Genomic DNA, 23,696 nt, shown 5'->3' with positions numbered 1-23,696 from the left:
CGGTTCATCTGGATTGGCGGTTGCCTCATCAGCAGCTTCATCCAGCAACACCTCCACTTTATCACGCACCACAAAAAACTCAGACACACAATTTTCCAACAGCTGCAAACGAACTTCAACTTCTTTTTTGTCTCGTTCTTCGTCAAAGTCTTGCACGAACTTCTCCACCAGCACTAAACTGTTCAGAAGGCGCTTCTCCTTCTTAAGCAAACTTCTTAAGTCTTCGGGCATGATTGTCACTTAGTCACTCGTTAGTCACCCCGAAATCACTGTACAAAGTCTGCACTAAGAAGTTCGTTTGCACTGGGAACACTACACTGCACTATTCTATCTCCTCCAACTGCACACTGCACTGATGACAACAAATCGACAGTATGTCCACGCGCCGCGAGATGAACTGAGCACCCAAATTGACAACCGCGAAAGGAATTTAACCAACGGAAATCGAGCCAACCAGGTATCAGCGGAATCCAAGACCAACTAGCGACGAACGAACCACAGGGACCAGATTCACTTCGATCAAAAACACAATATTTCGCATGTAAAATGGAATTTATTTTAATCGTCGCACAGTGTATCCAACCCACAGTCTAATGGCTCCCGTCATGCATCGCAAGCCACAGACCACACATGCAATGGTGTACTTCCCTTTATCTGCAGCCAGTCCGTAGTCGCCCAAATCTGTCCGCTCAAATGTCGCCACCAGCCCTACGACGATCCGCTAGCTGGCACCTTTCCCGCAGTCGACGAAACTAATAAATCCGCCTCCAGTCACCAGCAACACTTAATCCTCTTCAGTCACTTAATTAATTGCCGCCCAAGATGGCAATCATAGCGCGCCAATAATCAATCCACTGCCGTGATGGCGAATTTCTTTGCACTTTGTTCGCACTCCACAAAGGCACTTATTGTCCGGCACTAGTGTCCTTTCTTCCGCGTGGCACTATTGAACCGCGCACAAAAGTCCTTTTCCGCGGTTGATCCGGCTCCAAGGACCAAATATGTTTACGCACATAGAGCGACTTGCCACTAAATCAACCCGGTAACAACTATCGAAAAGTGCGCGGTGATATGCTCACTAACGAAAACACTAGTTTATTCGCGATTTAAGAACTACACTTTATTGCCGTATCGAAACACTTTATTTTGGGAGCAAAGTAACACAAGTTTCTATTTCGAAGTGAAAGTACCGATGGCGGCGGAGGTTTATTACTGACTATCTGTCAGCTGTTTGCTGTTCTGCTGCCTCTACGCAGTAGAGTTGATGTTGAGCAAAGCAACAGCCGATCGTGAAGCGATCGGCACCTACCTAGTGATATACGGTACGATGTGACCGGCTGATATGGAAACAGCGAGAGTGAGTAACCATGCGCTAGGGTGGCTCTCGCAACATAAATACAAAATATAAACCATTACATTTTGGCACGATCACCGCACAAAGCAGAACAAAATTTCGGTGATTGGCTGATCGTTCTGCTTACCGCACAAAGCAGAACAAAACTTTGATGACCGGCCGATCGTTCTGCTTACTGAAGAAAACATGTCTAGACGCGATTTAAACTTTCACTTTCTAATTAATTCACTCACACGCACGACGCAGAACAAAATTTCGATTACGGCCGATCGTTCTGCTTACCGCACAAAGCAGAACAAACTTTCGATGACCGGCCGATCGTTCTGCTTACTGAAAAAACACGTCTGGACGCGATCTTCGATCGTTCTACGTCCAATACAAAACATCAACAAATCTGCACTGAACTGATTATTTCACTATCTAATTTACTCCCCCACTTAGCAGAATCAGATATGTTGATAACCGCACTGCGTCTAACACAAAACACGAACAAACTTGCACTCCTTATTGCTAAAATGAATATTAATACATACAATATACAATGTAGGCTATATAGTACACCTAAAATGAAATAGATATATGCTTGAAAAATACAAATAATAAACACATCGAGTAACAGAGGATGTCGAGATAGAAATGTTTACTTTTTAAATTTGCAGTATGCGTATCAGCATTGTGTATCAAAGTAAAATCAGTGATGATTCAGTTTCATTGTAATTTTTCGAACACTATTCTAGATTGATTGTTTTCCCCAACAGCGCTCTATTCATTTTTGAGAAATTTCCAATAAAATAAAATAATTACGTTGCTTCGAAAAAAGGCGCCTGTTCCAGAATTATCTTCAAAATTAAGGCGTTTTTTCTATTGAATTAAGTAGTAAAATATGTCATGAAAACAAATATAATGACCAAATGTGCATTGTTCTGGAGATGATCAAATAAATAAGTTACGCAAGAACAATTTTCTAACTCTCGCCTTTTTTAGCCGCTTTTGGTGTTGAAACTTTTGGTGTTGAGAAATTTGTGTACTTTATGTCTTCGAAAAAAAAAACAATTTAAGTAGATTGTTTATCTTCAGTATAGACTGATTACATATGAAATCAAAAATAAAATTAATGTTGAAACCATATCAAGAGAATTAGAGACACTTTCCAAATGATCAGTTGCGCATAATGCTTATATGTATATGTTTGCAGTATATCGTTTCTATTTTTTTTCTCAGAATTATTAGTTTAAAAGAAAAAACTTCCATATAAATCATTGAAAAGTACAACGAATGTAAATACCACTTTGAGGGGCTCACTTAAAAAAATGCTAACATGAGCTAACAAAATTGAATAAAAAAAATTAAATAATGTAAAAAAAGGGATACTTAAGTGATACGCATTGCCCGACTTGGACTCCTGCATTATTTGCGGAATAAGATTCAGTTGATGCAGCATTTTGTTTCTAGCCAGTAAACTCGGGAAAGGGGATTGAGCTTTTGCTTGATTCGATCCTGTTGCGAAGGGAGCTGGAGTCGCCATCATGTACCGCTGGGATTTTTTGAGCACCACATATTGAAATTTTGAAAAGCTTCAAATACGGCTTGCAGGTGAACTTCATGAATTTAAAACTTCTTTATTTTACACGGTAATGGGAACCTAACTTTCAAGCACATAATCAGCAAATTGAATTATTTCCGGAAGGTTAGAAATCGCGTAAAATGACGCAGCGAAAAAAAAATTTGCTTCCTATTTCAATCATGGCACACTACTCTCCTCATCACGGCTTAAATTAAGAATAGAATGGAAAAAGTTTGTCTATCATCGCATTCATATTATGATGCTTTGAGAGAACATATTTGTTTCCAGTGGAAAACAATTTTTGATTTTAGTCTGCAGTGTGCTAAATTTTCATCCGTAAAATGTTTCTGCTTTTGAAATATGTATTGCACTTAAGATGTAATTCACCAAAACAAATAATATAGAATCATATAATCTTCTTCTTCTATATAATAAAAATGAAATGGTCTGTGTTCGTATCCACATAACTCGAAAACGACTGGTTGGATTTTATTCATTCTTTCAGCAAAGATTTTCTTTATCGTTTTCGACGGGCTTATATGATATTTCCTCATGCAAAAATCACGGGTAAGATGTAGAAAATCGTGAAAAACTAATATTAAGAATCGTATGGAAATTTTGCATGGGAAGTTCACAACGCGCATTTTCGCCTACTGAGCAGGACAACGTCTGCCGGGTCGACTTGTCTAAAATAATTTTATAGAATAAATTATTGGCTTCCTTTTTGAATATTCTTCAAATATGGGAATATTAGAGCTACAGTTTAAATGTAACAACATGTTGATCTTCATAGGGAAAATCCTATGATCAATAAAAATTGTCCATTTACAACGACCTAATAATCCTGAAGAACTTATTTCACACAACAGTAAGAAAATTCATAAAGCTAACAATTGATTCAGGACACGCCAGGTACCTTTGTTTATTTACTTTTTACATAGATCAGTTATTAACGGTTACGAAGTCTCATACGATTAAAACGAGTTTTTTTTATTCGTACGAAGTTTCGACACGGAATTAGTGTATTTTTCAGAGAAGGCTAGCATTTTTTTACACATGTATTTTAAAATTGTTGATGATGTGATTTCAGGACTCAAAAACATAAAATTTATATAACTTGTGCGGCATTTTTAATGAATTGTTTTGAAAATCTGATTTCATTTGATTATAATTTATCAAATATTTAATTTGATAAAATCGTTGAATCAAACCAGAACTAGAGTATTTAAAATCTACAAATTGAAATTATGTTCCTTAGCATCATTATGCAGCAAAAAAGAATAAAAGTTTCGCGAAAACAAATTCCTTGGTACTTGAACGTCATAAATGAGTCAGATTTTCATAAACGCTCCCAATCCACGCTACTGACCACCATAAATGACATCATTCCCACCGGAATCGAAGTAATGTTCTTTGCCAGTAGCAAAAGCACACAATTTTTCATCATCACCAACGCTAAGAGGATACGACCATACTTTAAACCCCCCTCAAGGACACGGTCATCCGCCAAGTGCATCCATTTAACTAAGCGGAACGACCTTGAGAACCTCACTCCAACTTTAACTTCGATGGTGTGGACTGCTCTGTTTGACCTGTTTGGTTCAGTGGCGAGGTGACGTCATCGCTTCCCTCGGTTGGACTGTTTTCATAGTCGTTGCGTGAATATCTCTCATAAGGGAGCGTTCCTATAGTTGCCGACTGGTGAACAACCGTGTATGGAATTTAATTCTATTAAGATAGCTTGGCTTAATACAAGGGAACGCATGGCAAGCGGTGGAACATCCAGCTTCAGCACGCGCCACTCTGTCTGCTGTGGGTAAAGAATATTGGGGAGGGAAAAAAACTTCTGGTTGGAATGATATCATAAGCAAATAGATAGGTAGCTGCAATTTACCTAAATTGGCGTCCAAATTAACAGTCCAGATATTTTGTAGAAGGTCAAATGTTTGAATCGAACGTTGAACGTTTTTAGATAGATTTTAATTTTATTAGTTTTTTGGTTATGATGTGAAGATTGTCAAGCCAAGTTAAGCTATCGTTAAAATCCTAGAAACTAATGTCGTTTTCGTTTTTGTGGTGTAGCGATACCGTTCAGTGCAGCATTTTGCACGGCAAAAACGAACGTTTTGAGTGCATTTGGGTTTGTTTGTTATGGATACCTGTTGGATACCATAAAAAGAAAACAATAACAAAGTGAGAAACTTGACAACAAACTACACTACACGGCACACTCTGTTTATTTCTGGTGCTACACTGCTTGTTTCAGTGCAAGAAAAATGCTACACTGGTGTAGCACGAAAATCAAAAACGAACATTTTCGGTGCAAAAGTGTAGCACGAGTGTAGCTACACCGCAAAAACGAAAACGACATAAGTAAGCGATACAAATAGCTCTCCCTAATGTCGTTTTCGTTTTTACGGTGTAGCTACATTGCCCATGATCGCATAAATGTAACATTTGCATTTTGGTTGATTTTGTAAATCGTTTGCCAATCCTCCCCACAAACTCAATCATTTTCAACTTACCACAGATAAGCAAGATAGTAAAGCCTATTTTACTGTTGTGGAATTAGATGCAGTAAATTGAGCTTTCTGTACGATTTACAAAATGAACAAAAATGCGAGTGTTACAAATATGCGATCATGGGCAATACACTCGTGCTACACTTTTGCACCAAAAACCAGTGTAGCATTTTTTTTTTACACTGAACAGGGATGCCAGAAGATATTTTAATATGTCTTCACAGTCGTTTAAAAATGTCTTCAAATGTCTTCAATATTAAAATTATGATTATTAGCGAGAAATTTCAAAATCCAATAGGTTTGTAAATTCAATAATCTCCTTGTTTTACTGATGTGGAAGAATGTTTCTTTTTTGAACATTGTTAGAATTCAAGAGAATATTCTTTAAAATTCTTTATTTTTTTTATAACTAGTTTCCCCTGGATTTTGTACTGAGTCGGATTTTTAACGGAATTTTCACGTGGAATTCTTCCAAATTTCTTTTTGAAGAATACCCTGTTGGGATTCAAAATTTACTGTGGAATACTTAAAGAAAATCCAGAGAATTTTCTGAAGGAACTTCCGGTAAATTTTCTAGATCAACTTCCGGATAAATTCCTGATGGAGCTTCTTATAACTTATACTAATTTCTTTTGGATGGAGCTTCTAATTACTTCTGGAAATCTCCTGAAGAAATTTTCCGAGAAATTCCTGTTGGAACATCCAATGGTTTTACTGAAGAAACTTCCGGAAAAAGTTCAGAAGGAGCTTCCGGAGGAATTCTTGGAAGAACTTAAGAAGGAATTCCTGTAGAAACTTCAGGATGAATTCCGGAGGTTTTTTCTGGAGGAATACTTGAAGGATTTTCCTGATGCATTTCTGAAGGATATTCCTGAAGAATTACTGGAGCAATTTCCGGTGGAATTCCTTAAGAAACTTCTGGAGAAATTCTTGGAGGTAGTTCTGGATGAATTCTTGGAAATGCAGAAATTTTCGAAAGAAAACCTATAGGAAATACCAGATAAATTTCATAGTATACTTCCGAAGGCATTCTTGGAGAGTCATTCGACAACTTTCTTAAAGGATCTTCCAGAGGAAGAACTTCCGGAGGGATCCCTTGTGGAGCTTCCGCCGCAATCCCGGGAAAACTTTCAGAAAAAAATCCTGGAAGAACTACTAGAGGAATTCGTGAAGGAACTACCGAAGGAGTTCTGGAGGATCTTCCAAATGAATTCCTGGAGGATTTTTCGGAAAAATCCCAGAAACTTCCGGACAATTTCCTGGACGATTTTTTGAAGAAATTCATAGAGAAATTTGCAGAGAAATACTGGAAGAATGTCCAGAGATATTTTTAGAAGAATAATCAAAGGAATTCAAGGAAAAATTTAACAAAAGTGTGTAGCAAGTTTCCTCTGAATTACTTTTAGGTAGATTTTCCTGTAGAAATTTACTTTGAAAATTATGATGAATATCCATTTAACACCAGCATAATTTCAATTTCTTATTGACATTCGTAAGATTTTTTTATGAAAATTAATTGAGACAATTTTCTTGTGGAAATTAAAAGGGATTTATTGTGGGAACTGTGGAAATCAAGATGAATTTTCCGTTTGAATTTCGGAGGATTTCCTTTATGTTTTTTACGGAAATTAATAAGTATAAATTTTGTACTGAATTTCCAATTTCATTTCTCTTGAATATAGACAAGAAATTCCTCATAATTTTCATCGGAAATTCGAAAATTCTTTTAAAAATGCACGGAAAATTCAAAGAGTTTCCCGTCGAATATTTAGAGGAAAGTGACATGGACATACCGGAAAGATCAAATGAATTCGTAAGGAATTTAGAAAAAGATCAGGTTCTATAGACTATAGCTCAACGGTTGACTAGATTAAATCAAGCCCCAGCAGCACACATGTTCTGCACAGGGTACTGCAACTCAAATGTGACCAGATTCAGTCACAATCAAGTTGCTGTAACATTTTTTGTCTGACTTGTGCTGCTCGGGAGTCATAGAAGAGTTCAATATATTTTTGCCGTAAATTATATCGGTCCTTGCGTTCCAATGTAATGATCGAAATACCTTTTTACATACACGCCTTCGGATTTTTTTAGTCAGCGCTAAACTCCAAGTTGAGTGCGTATGAGGTCATAAATGCGTTGCATTTATCAGCCAGCTAGAGTGAATGTATTTTTATGTTTGAGATTCTAAGCCCCAGACAAAGACGATTATAACTTTTGTATTTTTTTTGCAATTCGGAGACGCATAGTGGCTGGAAATCGTACGTACTTTGGACTCCGCAAGACGCTCCGATCGAATAGAGTTGGCCGCCGTACCAAACTGACTATCTACAAAACGCTTATAAGACCGGTAGTTCTCTACGGACACGAGACCTGGACGATGCTCGTGGAGGACCAACGCGCACTGGGAGTTTTCGAAAGGAAAGTGTTGCGTACCATCTATGGTGGGGTGCAGATGGCGGACGGTACGTGGAGGAGGCGAATGAACCACGAGTTGCATCAGCTGTTGGGAGAACCATCCATCGTTCACACCGCGAAAATCGGAAGACTGCGGTGGGCCGGGCACGTAGCCAGAATGTCGGACAGTAATCCGGTGAAAATGGTTCTCGACAACGATCCGACGGGAACAAGAAGGCGAGGTGCACAGCGGGCAAGGTGGATCGATCAGGTGGAGGACGACTTGCGGACCCTCCGCAGACTGCGTGGTTGGCGAAGTGCAGCCTTAAACCGAGCTGAATGGAGAAGTCTTTTATGTGCAGCACAGGCCACTCCGGCCTTAGTCTGATGATAAATAAATAAATTTTTTTTGCATAATTTACATATGGTCGGGATTCTGCCAAACCGCACCAAGCGGCTTTTTGACTGACTTTTGATATTTTGTTCGCAAAAGACAAACGGAAAGTATTTCGTGTTAAGTCATGCGTACATTTGTTGTAAGGGATCCTCAGGTATGGCGTTGAACGATGTCCGATGCGATCTATTACATGAAAACCTTGGCAAAAAATAGGAAATTTTTCATTGGTGCTTGGTGTAATTTGGCTGAACCCCGACCATATAAAAGTCGCAGAATTTATAACTAAGAAATAAAATTATATTTTCGCTCGCTGGCTTATTGATTATCTTCAAGTATCTTTAAATAAGTAGATAAGTCTTCAAATATTTTGAAAAGTCTTCAAAATGTCTTCACGAAATAAATGTCTTCACAGAGATTCAAATGTCTTCAAATTGAAGACATGTCTTCAAATCTGGCATCTCTGGCACTGAAACAAGCAGTACACTGTTAGATGACTTTACCCATTAATGGGTACTGTGTTATTGTTGATATTATTCCCACCGTGAAAAATTCACCCATTTTCTTGAAAAAGTGCCACTACCCATTTTAATGAGTAGTGGCGCTTTTTGAAGAAAATGGGTGAATTTTTCACGGTGGGAATAATATCAACAATAACACAGTACCCATTAATGGGTAAAGTCATCTAACCGTGTATAGCACCAGAGAAAATCAGAGTGTGCCGTGTAGCGTAGTTCGTTGTCAAGTTTCTCCCGTTGTTATTGTTTACTATTTATGGTGTCCAACAGGTATCCATAACAAACAAACCAAGCTACACTAAAAACGTTCGTTTTTGCCGTGCAAAACGCTGCACTAAACGGTGTAGCTACACCTCAAAAACGAAAACGACATGAGATAATAACTTTTTATGTTAAAATACTGAAAATATTTCATCTCGACTTTAGAAATGCATCATCTTTAGGCTATATCTATGCTACTGTTCAAAACAAATCAAACCCAGATATGAATTAACATAAATATTTAGTTCACATAGGATATCAAAACAATCGATATCAAGGCAAGCTCATGCCAAAGCTTTGCATCCTTTAGAAAAAGAAGGGTCTTAGTTAAACGTGACAAACCAAAATTTTTGGTTCAAACTTTATAGTTATTTCACACAAACAATATGGCATTAGTTCTCATTATCCCTTGATACTTCTAGGCACTGAAAATGACTTTAAAAATCCCAACTCTCTTGATTCTTAACCGTTTTTAACGATTCACCTACCAAATGACCTGGTTAAGTTTTTAGTATTTAAACCAAATAATTCCGGAATGATTCCGGGGTCGAGCGGGGATGGTCTACTTTTTATATCGAATGACGTTGCTAAAAGTGTTGAAACTCGTTTTTTGGTGTTTCATACTTCACAAAATCACGAGACATTTTCAATAGATCTTATTAAGAAGATCCTTGATGGGCTTCGACAGGTTCCACGGCATTCCAAAAAGCTGGCTCACCCAGGGAAGTAGTCTCGTTTTGAAATGACTTGAAACCCATCCTGCGACGTCTCAAACGTCTGGCGAAACGAGCTCAATAGAGTATACACCTGATTCTGTTTTTAAACGGATTGTAGGCCGTGTAGGCCGTGTAAAAAAAATCACATACAAAATTTTTCCAAAGCTGCGTTTCGTCGAGAAATCATAAAACTTTTTTTACAGGGATTTTCAAATTTTGAACTGAAAACTTTTTTTACACGGAACGCATCCCCGTGTAAAAAAAGAATCGGGTGTTTTGAGGCATGTTAGTCAGGTTCCTGGCATTCCAGGAACCTGGCTTCACAGAGGAAGTGGCCACTTTTTGATGTGATCTGAATCCCACCATGCGACGTTTCAAACTTCATGATCTCGCGAAACGAGTTTATTCCTAGGTACCTGAGTGGTGTTGGTCAGGTTCCGTGGCTTTCCGGGAATCTGGTTCCCCAGGGGAAGTGATCACTTTTTTAAGGTGATCTGAAATCCTTCGAGAATGTCTCAAACTTTTATGATTTCACGAAACGTGATCAATAGAGTCTATTTTGAGATAATTGAGTGGTGCTGGTTAGGCTCCGTAGCATTCCAGTAACCTGGTTCCCCAGGAGAAATTACCACCTTTTGATGTGATCTGAAACCCATCTTGCGACATCTCAAACTTTATGATTTCGCGAAACATAATGAATAGAGTCTATTTTGAGATTTCTGAGTAATGTTGGTCAGGTTCCTTGGTATTCCGGGAATCTGGTTCCCCAGGGAAAGTGATCACTTTTGTATGTGATTTGAAACCCATCTTGCGACGTTTCAAAGTTCATGATTTTGCAAAACGTGCTCAATAGATTCTATTTTGAGGTACCTGAGTGGTGTTGGTCAGATTCCGTGGCATTCCGGGCCCCTGGTTCCCCAGGGGAAGTGGACACTGTTGACAATGTATTTCGAGGTACTTGAGGGGTGAACCTGATGTGATCTGTATCGTATCAAAGTAGAAACTATCCTGAAGTGCCCAGTTTTTCAGAATACTGCAGATCATGTACATTATTTTTTTTGTTGGTCATTTTATACATCGCAAAATAGGATTCAGAATACACAAAACGGGTTCCGCAGTCACGAGGAAATAAGGTTCCCGGAATAACGTCTTCAAAGCTGCGAAAAGGTCTTGAATTATGCTCTATTGATCATATTTTGTGATATGTGTAATGAATGTTGATATGTCGCGTGATGGGGTTCAGAATACATCAAAGAGTGATCAAAATATATCAAAAAGCTTCGTGAAATCATGAATCATCACGTCGCGAGATGGGTTTCAGATCTCATCAAAAAGTGGCCACTTCCCCGAAGGTATCATCACAGATAACATATATTTAAGCTAGAACATATTTTATTGAAAATCTCGTGTAAACTTTTAAATTGATATACGTTGACTCACTACTGCCATTTATGTACTCAACTGATTGCGGAAGTACTGATTAGCAATAGTCGAACGCAGCCAGTACGTGTGACAGTCGCAATTGGGCTGCGTTTCACATAGAAATGATCGGCGCGCCATCTCCAAACGATTGCCAATTGCATTCCAAATGTTCGATACATTTGAATCAACGGTTGCGGATGTTTACACACGTATCGGATACCAGAATAAATATCTGTTATCTGTGGCATCATATTCCTGGAGTGCCATAGAACCTGACCAGCACTGTTGAGCATGTTTCGCGAAATCAGGAAGTTTGGGACAAGATGGGCTTCAGATCACATGAAAAAGTGATCACTTCCCTAGGGGTACCAGTTTCCCGGGGTGCTACGGGCCCTGACCAACACCACTCAGGTATCTTAAAATAGACTCTATTGAGCACGTTTCGCAAAATCACGAAGTTTAAGACGTCGCAAGATGGGTTTCAGACCACATCAAAAAGTGGCCACTTCTGCTGGGGAACCAGGTTCTCGGAATGCCACCAAGGATGCTTGGAATAAGCTCTTTTGAACATGTCTGGTGATTTCATGAAGTGGCACACAACAAAAAATCAGTTTCATCACTTTTAACAACGTCATTCGATTTTAAAAAAATTACCCTGATCAATCCACCTAGTGGTGTTGGTGCCTTTCTCGTGCAAAGATAATACTAACTAACGATAACTTCTGATCCCATAGTCCAATCTGGCCAATATCGAATGGAACTTGTTGCGAGAAATTCTACCAATGCTAAGTTCCAAAAAGTGTGTCTACAAAATTTTGTACACATACACACACACATACATACATACATACACACAAACAGACATCACTTCAATTCGTCGAGCTGAGTCGATTATAACACTATGGGTCTCCGAGCATTCTATCAAAAGTTCGGTTTTGGATTGATCATATAGCCTTTCCGTATACTTAGTATACGAGAAAGACAAAAACATACAGATAAAATATATCGATTTTTTAAATTATCAATCGTTTTCGAATGTTTTTCGAATCTATTCAACCTAGAATCAAATTTTAATGAGCCGTTGATATTTATGTAAATGCTAGTTATATTTATGACAATTGTTGATATTTATGACCAGAGGCGCATCCACGTTGCGAGTCGTGGGTAGGACAAATAGGAAATGTCAGTTTGAGCAATAGTTATGGTATTAGCCTTAAGAGATTCGCAAAAATTCGTGTGTGTTACAAGCCTAGACTATGGGATGAAATACTACACTTCAACCCGTGACCACCAAGAGCTGCATCTCTTACTACAGAGGTGCAGAGAATTTTACGACCTCTAATAGGTGCCACGGAAGGTTTTGAAGCTGTTAGTGTTAGAGTTTCCATCCCGGGACAAAAAATCGCGGGACTTAGGAAAATTCGGGATTTCCCGATTCCCGGGATATTATTTTTTAAATCCCGAAAATCCCGGGATACCCGGGACAAAAAATACTGTTTCATTTCCGGTTCGCAAACAGCGTAATTTTTCTTCTCACAAAAGTTAGTTCCATTTAATTCAACCAGTTAATTTTCGTTATCTTTGCAGATACGTATTTCGACCACAACTGTGTGGTCGTCTTCAGTGGTCCGACCCCGTTGCTCTGCCTATTTTTTGGTGTATCGCTTCGATCAAAATCAACTCTGGTCAACAGGCCGCAATCAATTTGTCCAATTCTCGGCTTCAGTCAAAACTATATACCAACTTTAATCGCGTAACCTACTAACCTCATTATCGTTAAATTATGAAGTTAACTTTCGTTAAACTATCGAGCTCCGATTATAATTGAGTTTATTCATCTTTATCGCAGCAAGCGATTACGTTGAACACAATTAACTTTGTCGGCGATAATGATAAATTAACGATTACCATCAAGACTAGGAAGTGATCTGTTCAAGATTAGAAGAGCTGCAGCTCTTGGCAAAAGTAACAATTATTAGCCTGCCATGGGTTGGAGGATACTCTAGTATTGTGTTTTCTTTGTGAGGGGGTTCCCATATCCGCAATAGGTTATGGGCCCAGTACGATTCTATTGCACATCTTCCATCTTTCGTCACCAGGGTATTGAATGCAATCCCAGCAACTGTCTAATCCAAATGCATATTCAAAACAATGCAAACAGTCAAGCCAACTTCAACCGCCAGCGAACCCTTCTTCTCGGACTCGGCGATCATATATTCCAAAAGGGTATTCTACCTTCCCAGAAAAACGTGAATATTATTTGCTCTTGTAGTACTTTTTCTCGAAAGAATCGATTCAAATTAGAATTGAATTGAGTTCCAATTTTAAATCTGTATTATCTGGCCTTTCTAAAATATGAATTTTACCCCTGAACATTGAAAAAAATCGATTTTAAATCAAAAAATAAGTTCTAAGGAAACATCGAAAAATCGGGATTTCCCGGGATATACGAATAAGTTCATCCCGAATCCCGGGACAACGAAAATGGCCGGGAAATGGAAACTCTAGTTAGTGTGGAAGGTATAGCAGAAGAAATAATTTCAGTAGATCGTGAAACACAGAAAGAACTAAGAAATACAGCATAGGAAAAGGACGAGCATGCGATTGAACCCACGACCTCCTGCTTATAGGCAGAAACGGTAGCCACTAGATCACCAAGCTTGTTCCCGAAATCGATGCACATTCTACTAACCTACCTGGATACCTGGTGGGCTACAGCATCGCACATTCTACCTATACTGCCGCAAAAAGCGAAAAAGCTACCGACCCATGTTGAAATGAAATCTATATCAATATAAGACAGTTTTGCTTGCGGCAGCAACATAATCAATTCCAGAAATAATATGGACTTGAACAAATCTTAGCAAAAATAATAATTTGAGAAGTTTTCTACGATTCTCTGGAAAAATGTTGCTTTTCTAAGATTGCTTAAGGATAACTAAGAAGAAGCATGACATACATATTTGAATTTTCAATTATCGAACATTTTACAAGCTTCCTGCAGAAGTCATGGATCACAGAAATTTACATAAATCTTCAATGGTTTCAATCAATTATTGCTTATTATTGGTTATGGATCTAGCGATGCAAAGCGAACTTTTAAGAAATCGTATAATTGTCAATGAAACTTTTAAGAGCTCAGAATTTCGTACGGGCCAGATTTCAAGTGGACTTTGTAATGTTTGTGGTTCCTCAGATTTCAATGAATCTTTTAAGGTTTGTAGAAAACTTTTTTCCTTGGGTTTCCAATAATTCATTTAAACGCACTTCATCTATCAACACTTACAATTTTTTTTTGTTAATCCCATTTGCTGATTTTAACAACTTTTTTACCTCTGAAAAATTTTATAACAAAGAATATTTCTGATCATTTAGTAATCTAGGTTCGATCATTCAGTAGATTGTCAATAAATCATTACAGATGCTGAATTCCAAAATATTGATAAGCTACTAATTCATTGAACCCAAATTACAAGATGATCGAAAAGATCCTTGCTTTAGACATCTTGAACGCTTTCGAGATTATAAAGTGCTCAAAGTCCTAAAAAAATAATCAGTAGTCTATTCCTTTAGGATCTAAGAAAACTCTATGGTTATTTTAAATACTCTGATAAAATTTGAAATCACCTTTTTATAACACACAGATTTTTGCCAGTCATTAGTCATTTTTCCTACCAATAATCATGGGTAGGACAATGCTTTGACTGTCCCACCCAGGAAAATTCGTGCGTAGGACATGTCCTATTTGTCCCTCCCACTCCCGGCGCCACTGTTTATGACAAATGCTAGTAATGGAGCAGTGGTTGGCCGTTTTCATGGTATGAGAGTGTGATTAAAAAATACTTTACTAAGAAAAAAACAAATAATCTGTCTTCCGTGTACAACCTCACAGTCAACCATTACGAAGAAGAATCTTTCAACCTTACCAATTTTTGCTATATCTTATAGCGTATATATAGCGTAAGACTTATATTCAATATTGTACGGTGGATCAGGATGGACAAGTGATAGGGGGATGTAGGAAATGAAAAACTACAAAATTGCGATAAAAAGGAAGCCTACCAATAGTAGAGGACACGCCATGTGCATTCGTTGCAGTATATGAACTTGTATTCAATTTCTTTTGGCCTTGCACGAATTGAGAATTAAAACCAAAAGTTAAAATTGTAGAGCCTTAACAATGAATTTGCTTGAAAACTTCATCGAACTAAGATCAATCATTCAAATATTTTCCTCTCCATTACTCAATGAATCATCACCACTAGATTGGGTAGTAGGGTGTCCCAAGAACATCGATGTTCGAAAAGTCATGGTGCTCAACCCTGAAATGAAAGATATACCTGTCAGGATAATTTTTGTAGATCAAACCGAATTTCTAAAAAATCGTTTAGAGGTCGCGCCAGACCGATTTTTGAAAAATGAGCTTTTTTTAGGTCAAAAATCAAATATTGGGTCCATTTGCAGTTTTTTTACAGGGTCACCCATTCGTTTCATATTTTTTTATTTTTCTGTGGATCTTTGCCCATATTCTCCATGAATTAGTTTTTGGTATTATACGTGTTTACAGTCTGCAGAACTTTTTAAATATCGAAAAAAGCACATTTTTTTGACTAATTTTCGAAGTTTATTCATCCTCACCCAATTTTTTTTTCTCGTTCAGAAAAACTTACATACTTACAAGAGCTATTTATAAGGAGTATTTCCATAAAAAAAGATCCAAGAAATGTTGTTCTGGGGCTGAGATATTGCTTCTTCTTCTTCTTCTTATTGGCATTACATCCCCACACTGGGACAGAGCCGCCTCGCAGCTTAGTGTTCTCTTAAGCACTTCCATAGCTATTAACTGCGAGGTTTCTAAGCCAAGTTACCATTTTTGCATTCGTATATCATGAGGCTAACACGATGAAACTTTTATGCCCAGGGAAGTCGAGACAATTTCCAACCCGAAAATTGCCTAGACCGGCACCGGGAATCGAACCCAGCCACCCTCAGCATGGTCATGCTTTGTAGCCGCGCGTCTTACCGCACGGCTAAGGAGGGCCCCTGAGATATTGCAGTTTTAGTAAATAGTCAAAAAGTGTACAAATTCGGTACTTTTTCTTTTCATGTTATAATTTCATCAAGTTGCACCAATATTTTAATTTAAATTAAAAACAATTCAAAAGCAAATAAATGGGAATATTTTCTAGGTAACATAGCTTTTATTTCCGATTGAGTTGATTACCTGAATTACAGGATTTGGTCGGAGTATATGGATGAGCCAGTTATAAAATGATATCACATCCAACAGTTAATATGTAGCAATATACAAGTATAGCCGTGCGGTAAGATGCGCGGCTTCAAAGCAAGACCATGCTGAGGGTGGCTGGGTTCGATTCCCGGTGCCGGTCTAGGCAATTTTCGGATTGGAAATTGCCTCGACTTCCTTGGGCATAAAAGTATCATCGTGTTAGCCTCATGATATACGAATGCAAAAATGGTAACTTGGCTTAGAAACCTCGCAGTTAATAACTGTGGAAGTGCTAATTGAACACTAAGCTGCGAGGCGGCAATGTCCCAGTGGGGGATCTAATGCCAATGAAGAAGAAAAATACAAGTAATCAGGTTTAGTATGATCTCTCTAATAGTTTTGATTCAATCATAGGATGCTTTTCACGGTATACAAAAAACATTCAGTTTGAACGTAAACATGTGTCGCCACTTTTATCTTCGCACAAGCTGAAGTGAGACGATGCTCTACGGAACTTTTGGAGGAATGCTTGGAGAAATTCCTAAAAAAAATTTCGGAGGAATTTCCGATCGGATTCCCGGAGGAATTTTCGAAAGAATTCCCGTAGTAATTTTCGGAGAAATTCCCGAAGGAGTACTCGGAGGTATTCCCGGAGGAATTTCCACAGCAATTCCTGATGGAATTTCTGGGTGAAATCCCAGAGGAATTCAAGAAGGAATTCAAGGAGGAATTCCTGAAAGAATTCTCAGATAAGTTCCCGAAAGAATTCCACAAGCTGTTTTCGAAGGAATTCCCGAAGATACTCCCAAATGCGTTCCCGGAGAAATTCTTCGAAGAATTCGAAGGAAAGAGTTCCCAGAGGAATTAAAAGGAGTTTCCAGAGGAATTTGAAGAAGTTCCAAGAAGAATTCCCGAATTCTTCAAGAATGGTATGGAGCAATTCCCGGAGGAATTCTTGAAGGAATTCACAGATAAATTTTCTAAAAAATACCGAAGGAATTCTCATAGGAATTCCTTGAGGTGTTCCTGAAGGCATTCTAGGATGAGCTCTCGAAGGAAGCCTCTGAATGGTTCCTGGAGAAATTCCCGAAGTAATTATCGGACGAATTCCCGAAGGAATTTCTTGAAGTTTTCTGGAGGAATTTCCGGAGAAAATCCCCAAGAAATTTCCGAAAGCATTCTCAGAGTAAGTCCTGATAGAATTATCGGAGAAATTCCTGGAAGAATTCTCAAAGGAACTCCCGGAGGAATTCCCAGAGGAATTGACATAGAAATTCTCGGAGCCGTTCCCGAAGGAATGCCCAGATGAATTTCCGAAAGAAATCCCAGACGAATTCTCGAAGGAATTTCCAGAGGAATTTAAAAAATAATTCTCGGAAGAATTCCCGAAAAAAATCTTATGGATTTTCTGAAGGAACTCCCCGATGCCCTTAGGATTTCTTGGAGGAATGCCTGGAGAAATTTCCGAAGGAATTACCGAAGGAAATCCCGAAAGAATCCATAAGGAATTACCCGAGGAGTTCCCGAAAAAAAATCTCTTAGGAAAACCCAGAGGAATTCCTGAAGTAAATTTCGAAAAAAAATCACGAGGGAACCCCCGGATGAATTCCAGGAGCAATTTCCGGAGGAATTGCCAGGAGGAATTCCCGGTGAAATTCCAGAAGTAATTCTTGAAGAAATTTCCAACGGAATTCACAAAGGAATTCCCGGAGTAGATCCTGGAAGAATTTTCGGAGGAATTTCTGAAGGAATTCACAGAGGAATTCCCAGAAAAATTCCCGAAGGAATCCCCAGAGGAATTCTCTGAGAAATCTTCGAAAGAATTCCCAGAAGTACTCCCGAATGAATACCCGGAGGGTTTCCTGGAGAAATTCTCTGAAGAATTTCAAAACGATTTCTTGGATGACATCTCAATGGAATGTTCGAATGATTTACTAGAAGAATGTCCGGAGTTGTGGCAAAGTCCTGGCAATCTGGAATTTCTTCAGATAATCCAACGGGAAATATTTTTCTGGAATTTTTTTTGGGAAGTTCTCCAGGAATTTCATCGAGTCAGAGGAAGTCTTTCGGAGAAATTCCGAAAGCAATTCACAGATAAATTGCCTGAAGTGTTCTCAAATTTCCCAGATGAACTCTATAATGAATTCCCGGAGGAACTCCTGGAGGAATCCTCGCAGGAATTCCCCCAGGAGCTCCCGAAGGAACTACCGGAAGATTTTCCAAAGGATTTCCTGGAAGGATCTTCAAAGGAATATTCAGATGATTTGCCAGAAGAACTTCTTGAGGAATTGTCAGATTCCTGGAAACCTGAAATTCGTTTAGATATTCCTTCGGGAATTATTTCGGCATTCTACCTGGAATTCTCGGAGTTATTCGCGGGGTTCCCTGAGGGAATTCTCTAAGAAATCTTGAAAACAAATCGAAGGAATTCTGGAAGGACGTTGCAGAGAATTCCGTAGGAATTTCAAAATGAACTTTTAACGAAACTCCCGAAGGAATTTCCGGAGAAATTCGCGAAGGAATTGATGAAGAAATTGATGAAAAGAATTCCCAAAGAAATACCCACGCAATTCAAGCAATTTCTGATGGAATTTTCTTATTCTCGAAAAACTTCTCATATATTTCCTAGCGGGATTTCCGAAGGAATTGTCGTAGGATATTCCGAAGAAATGTCCGAAAAAATCTCCGGAGGAATTTCCAAAAGATTATCTTTTGGAATTCTAGCCTAATATGTTGTCTCCTTTCCCGGGGAAGAACTGCTTAAGGAATTTTTAAGGGATCAAATTTTACTAAAGTTTAATGTTATTTTTTAATGGAACTTCCTGAAGGAATTTCCTAAATTATTTCTGGATACATATCTAAAGGTATTTCTGGAGAAATTTATGGACATTTTCCTGAAGGGATTATAAAATGAATTCTTGGAGGGATTTTCTAAAGAACTAGCCTTGGATTTTTTAATAAAATTTCTAATAAAGAATAAAAAAATCCTTAATACTCACTAGAGGAGCATCGACAAAGAAAAAAAAGTCAGGGAAGAAAGAGGAAAGAATTTAAAATTTTACTGCACCAGCGAAATTTTGGCAAAATATCGTGATACACTATTCAAATTGTAAGTATTATTTCCTATCATCATCATCATATCATTTAAAATGAAAATGAGATGTATGAATGGCGGAGCTTCCAGGAAAATGTTTGTTTAACATGCGTTTTGGTTTAGTTCCTCTCTACACTTCGTTGTCATAGTCTCTAAATGTCTCTAGATGTTTTTGTTATATGTATACTTAACTATCATTAATTTGTTTAATTTTATTCATATTAAATAAAATGGATGTAATTCAATTGTAAAGGGCCCCGCTCATAGGATACGTTTACGTTGCGTTTGACACATTTCCCATGGGATCTTAACCGATTTAAAACTAATTTTTATTAAAATTGAATCCTCAAAGCGTTTCTTTGCTCCTTCTTTGAATTTTTTGAAGGCATTCTCGTAGTGATTCTTAATGGTTAATTTCAATGGAGCAATTTCAGAAATGATTTCTGGAGGATTTTGTAATAGATCTCCTGGAATTCCCATGAATAAATTTACTGAAAACATAAGAAAAAATACAAATTTTCCCGAGAACTACAATGACCAATTTTTGGAGAATTTTCCCAGTTTTTTTTTCTTAAGGAATCTCAGGAGTAGCTTCCAGAGTAACTCCAGGAGTGGATTTCCTAAAGGATCACTATCATCCACAAAAAGAATTCCTGATGGAACTTTCGGCGAAACTTCCGAAGGATTTTTTCTATGGTATGTCCGCAGAAGAAAATGTTGGAGATATTCCCGAAGGAATTCTACGATGTAGTTTTGAAGGAATTTCTATTACTTCTATAGGTTTTCTTGGCAGAATTTGCTGAAGGTTTTGAAGATTTTCTTGAAGGCGGAAATGACGGAGGCATTCGTGTATAATCTTTGATATTCTTATAATTTCTTGATGGTTTCAATTTCCTGAAAAAACACCGTAAAATAAATACTTAGGTATTATTCGATTAACAATTTGGAAAATAAAAATCTACAATTCTCGCTTAACTTTTCAGAAAGACCTAAGTAACATTTTTTTCATGAATTAATTTGAGTACTGCAATCAAAAGCTTTCATGTTGTTCTGTTGATTGCGCTATTCAAATTAATTCATGAAAAAAATGTTACTTAGGTCCTTTTGAAAAGTTAAGCGAGAATTGTAACTACCTACTAAATTTGCAATTTTCTTTTTGACATCCCCGTTGTCAACAAAAATGAATTTTAGCAACAAACATCAGAGTAACAAGAACTGTGCGACGCTCAAGTGAAACATATTTGTCACGGATGAATCATACGAAACGAAAATTGACAGATCTACTCATCAAAATCAGTCATCAAAAGCGATTGTTGAATTTACCAACACAGCTATAAACTTACATCAAGTCATAACAGATTCCCATTTTTTGAGAGAAGTATCTCTGACCAAGCAAGCGTCAATTAGTCGTCTTGCTATATTAAATGTGACTTTCGGTTAAATTTTCCGGTTGTAGGCATTCTTTGCTAAATTGTTTCCTACCTAGTTTCTAGTCTAAGAAATCATCGTCATTGTGAATAAAATCTTTATAGGTAAGGAATTTATTCTTTTGTTTATAAATTGAAAGTAACTTTCACCTTCAACAAGAACCATCCCAAAACGAACACTGTACAGATTCAAATACCACATATTAGTTCAATCTATCAGGTCAATCATCATATTATTTGCGTTGCAATCGAGTCAATTGCCTTCTTTTCGCTATTAATACACCGAAGAGTTCCCTTCCCGCCCATCGGTTACGGAGAGAAGAGGCCAATTTTCCGCTAAAATAAACACTCATGATTACATTGTTTTCTTCCGATTACCGCCTTCCGCTGTTTGGTCTCCCCGTGCGAGCTCAACCAACAACGGAGGAAAGGTGAAACTACGTTAGCGGGGTCTAATCGATCTATCGGCACGACCTGCCATGAGACAGTAGGTCTTGTAGTGAGCCATGCCTCAATGATGCACCAGGATCATCCCACCGGTGCCACCCCGCCGCCGCCGCCCGTGTCGTCACGGTTAGTTGTAGCTACGTCCATTAGTGGTGTGTGCCGCAAGCTTTGACGGTTGAGCGAAGCTGGAAAATAGACACACTCATCGCCATCGCGTCACCTTAGCTGAACATCCACCGGAGACCGCCCCGACCCGATCAACCATATGGCGTCCTCTCCTCAATGCGGTTCAAAGCCAATAAAAGAGATGAAGTTCGCGCTTTGGAGCTATAAATTTCAAGTGGAAAACGCTTCGATTCAATTACGGGACGCCAATTAACGGCTATCGATTGTATTGTTGGGAGGCGCATTAGCACTGTTTGAGAATCGCGCCGAGTCGCGCGTGGCAATTTAGAGGTGGCGTGGCGCAAAATTTAATCGGCGTGATTGGGGGAAGTGTGAAAAATTGTTACCGGAAGGGAAAGTTTGGGTTGTTATGCTTTTATTATTATGATAATTTGATGGCAGTAGAATGTACTTTTGTGTGAAAGATTGGGTTTTAGATACAACTATAAGTCGTCATATGTGTTATGAATAGAGTTAATGAATATCAACGTTAAGGAATTTTTCCACATTTGACTAATTGAAACACTTCATTCTTTAAACCGTAGGCCGAAGATCGTACATATATTTGATTCGATCCCTTCGATCAGCCTAAAATTTATAAAACTTTTATTCCATTTCAGGTAGGTAGGTTCTGGGATTTTTCTCGGTTTTTCTATCCCTCTCCCCTTATAGTAAAATTTAAACTTTTTTTTCTTTTGCATATAACGAAAGAAATTGACTAAATGGCTCCTGAGCTTGAAAGCATTTGGTGCATTCAGATAATGACACGCCACTAACATGAAAATCCTAAACATATGACGACAATAAATATAGAGTAGAAAATCTGGGTAGAACTATCATTAAATTTGTGGTGATAAAGTTGTGAATAAATTAAATATATATTCTCGAACATCCCCGCTATTACTTGTAATGATCGTGATTCGAGTCTAATGTCCATCTCACGTTCCCAATTGCATCCAACTTGGTGACATTAGTTAATATTCATTCCTCCGTTTCCCACTGCCGTATTTTTTCTATTGATCTGTGAACATTGGCTCACCTATGTAGTTTTAAACAAAGGGACATCAAACAGCTGGGAGAGATGACTTTTCAAGCACCCAATAGCCGCGCGTTGTTGGCTGATGGTCGATTCCGTGAACATCGTTTAGCATATCATGATCACACCGTCATCGTTGTTGTCGGAACCTCCTTCCAAGAGCGTCATAGAAACAAGCGCGCAATTAGGCTCCGTGATGCTTTCAGACACAACCAGTACTCACGATCTGTCCGAATCATGTACAACTTATGCGGCTGAAGAGAAAGGAAAGGCATACTTTTTGCCCAGCTGCTGCACTGACGAATCCGAGGTTAGTGTAATCTTATCATAAATCAGCACGTTAGGTTGCAATGTTGTGTACCACATTTGGGGATGGTCATTCAGTGCCAATTAGCAGTATTCTAGTTTCGAGCGGCACACTTCCCACACGTTCAGCTGTAATTCAGTTTTGAATGAAAAAGAGGAAAAATTCGAATTTTCATCTCTCGCTTTTATATTTTTCTTAGCTCGTTCGTTTGCTAAGCTTCTTTGATACTGGAAAAAGGTCACTGAAATAGTAAACTCGAATATTGGAGTATTGCTGATTGAAAATGACTCAATTGTTTAATTTTTGAAGCGGATTGACTTAATTTACGATATTTGAGCTAAAAGTTTCTGGGGGAGTTTCACGAGAAGCTTCACGAAGAAACTTTCGGCGGAACTCCTCGGAGGAACTTACCGGAAGAACTTCCTGGAGGAACTACCGGAGGAACGTCCAAAAGGAACTTCTGGAGGAACTTCCCGGAGGAACTTCTGGAGGAACTTCCGGAGAAACTTCAACGAGGATTTTCCTGAGAAGCTTCCTGGAGAAACTTCCGGTGAAACTTCTCGGCGTAGCATCCCGGTGAATCTTCTTGGCGTAGCTTCCCGGTGAAACATCTCGGCGTAGCTTCCCGGTGAAACTTCTCGGCGTAGCTTCTCGGAGGAACTTCCGGAGAAACTTCCAGGGGAACTTCCGTAGGAACTTTCGGAGGAACTTCCGTAGGAACCTTCGGAGGAGCTTCCGTAGGAGCTTCCGTAGGAACTTCCGGAGGAACATCCGTGGGAACTTCCGGAGGAACTTCCGTGGGAACTTCCGTAGGAACTTCCGTGGGAACTTCCGTAGGAACT

At 38.5% G+C, this 23,696-nt stretch overlaps 1 protein-coding gene across 8 annotated transcripts in view; it reads right to left on the bottom strand.

The window, feature by feature from the left end:
• Positions 1 to 23,696, bottom strand: part of LOC134224638 (uncharacterized) — a 196,217-nt gene that overhangs the window by 135,162 nt on the left and 37,359 nt on the right. The gene's annotated exons all lie outside the window — the stretch shown is intronic.

Source organism: Armigeres subalbatus, chromosome 3 (assembly GCF_024139115.2).
Source record: "Armigeres subalbatus isolate Guangzhou_Male chromosome 3, GZ_Asu_2, whole genome shotgun sequence".
Classification (NCBI taxonomy): domain Eukaryota; kingdom Metazoa; phylum Arthropoda; class Insecta; order Diptera; family Culicidae; genus Armigeres; species Armigeres subalbatus.
This window is presented reverse-complemented; position numbering and strand designations above follow the sequence as displayed.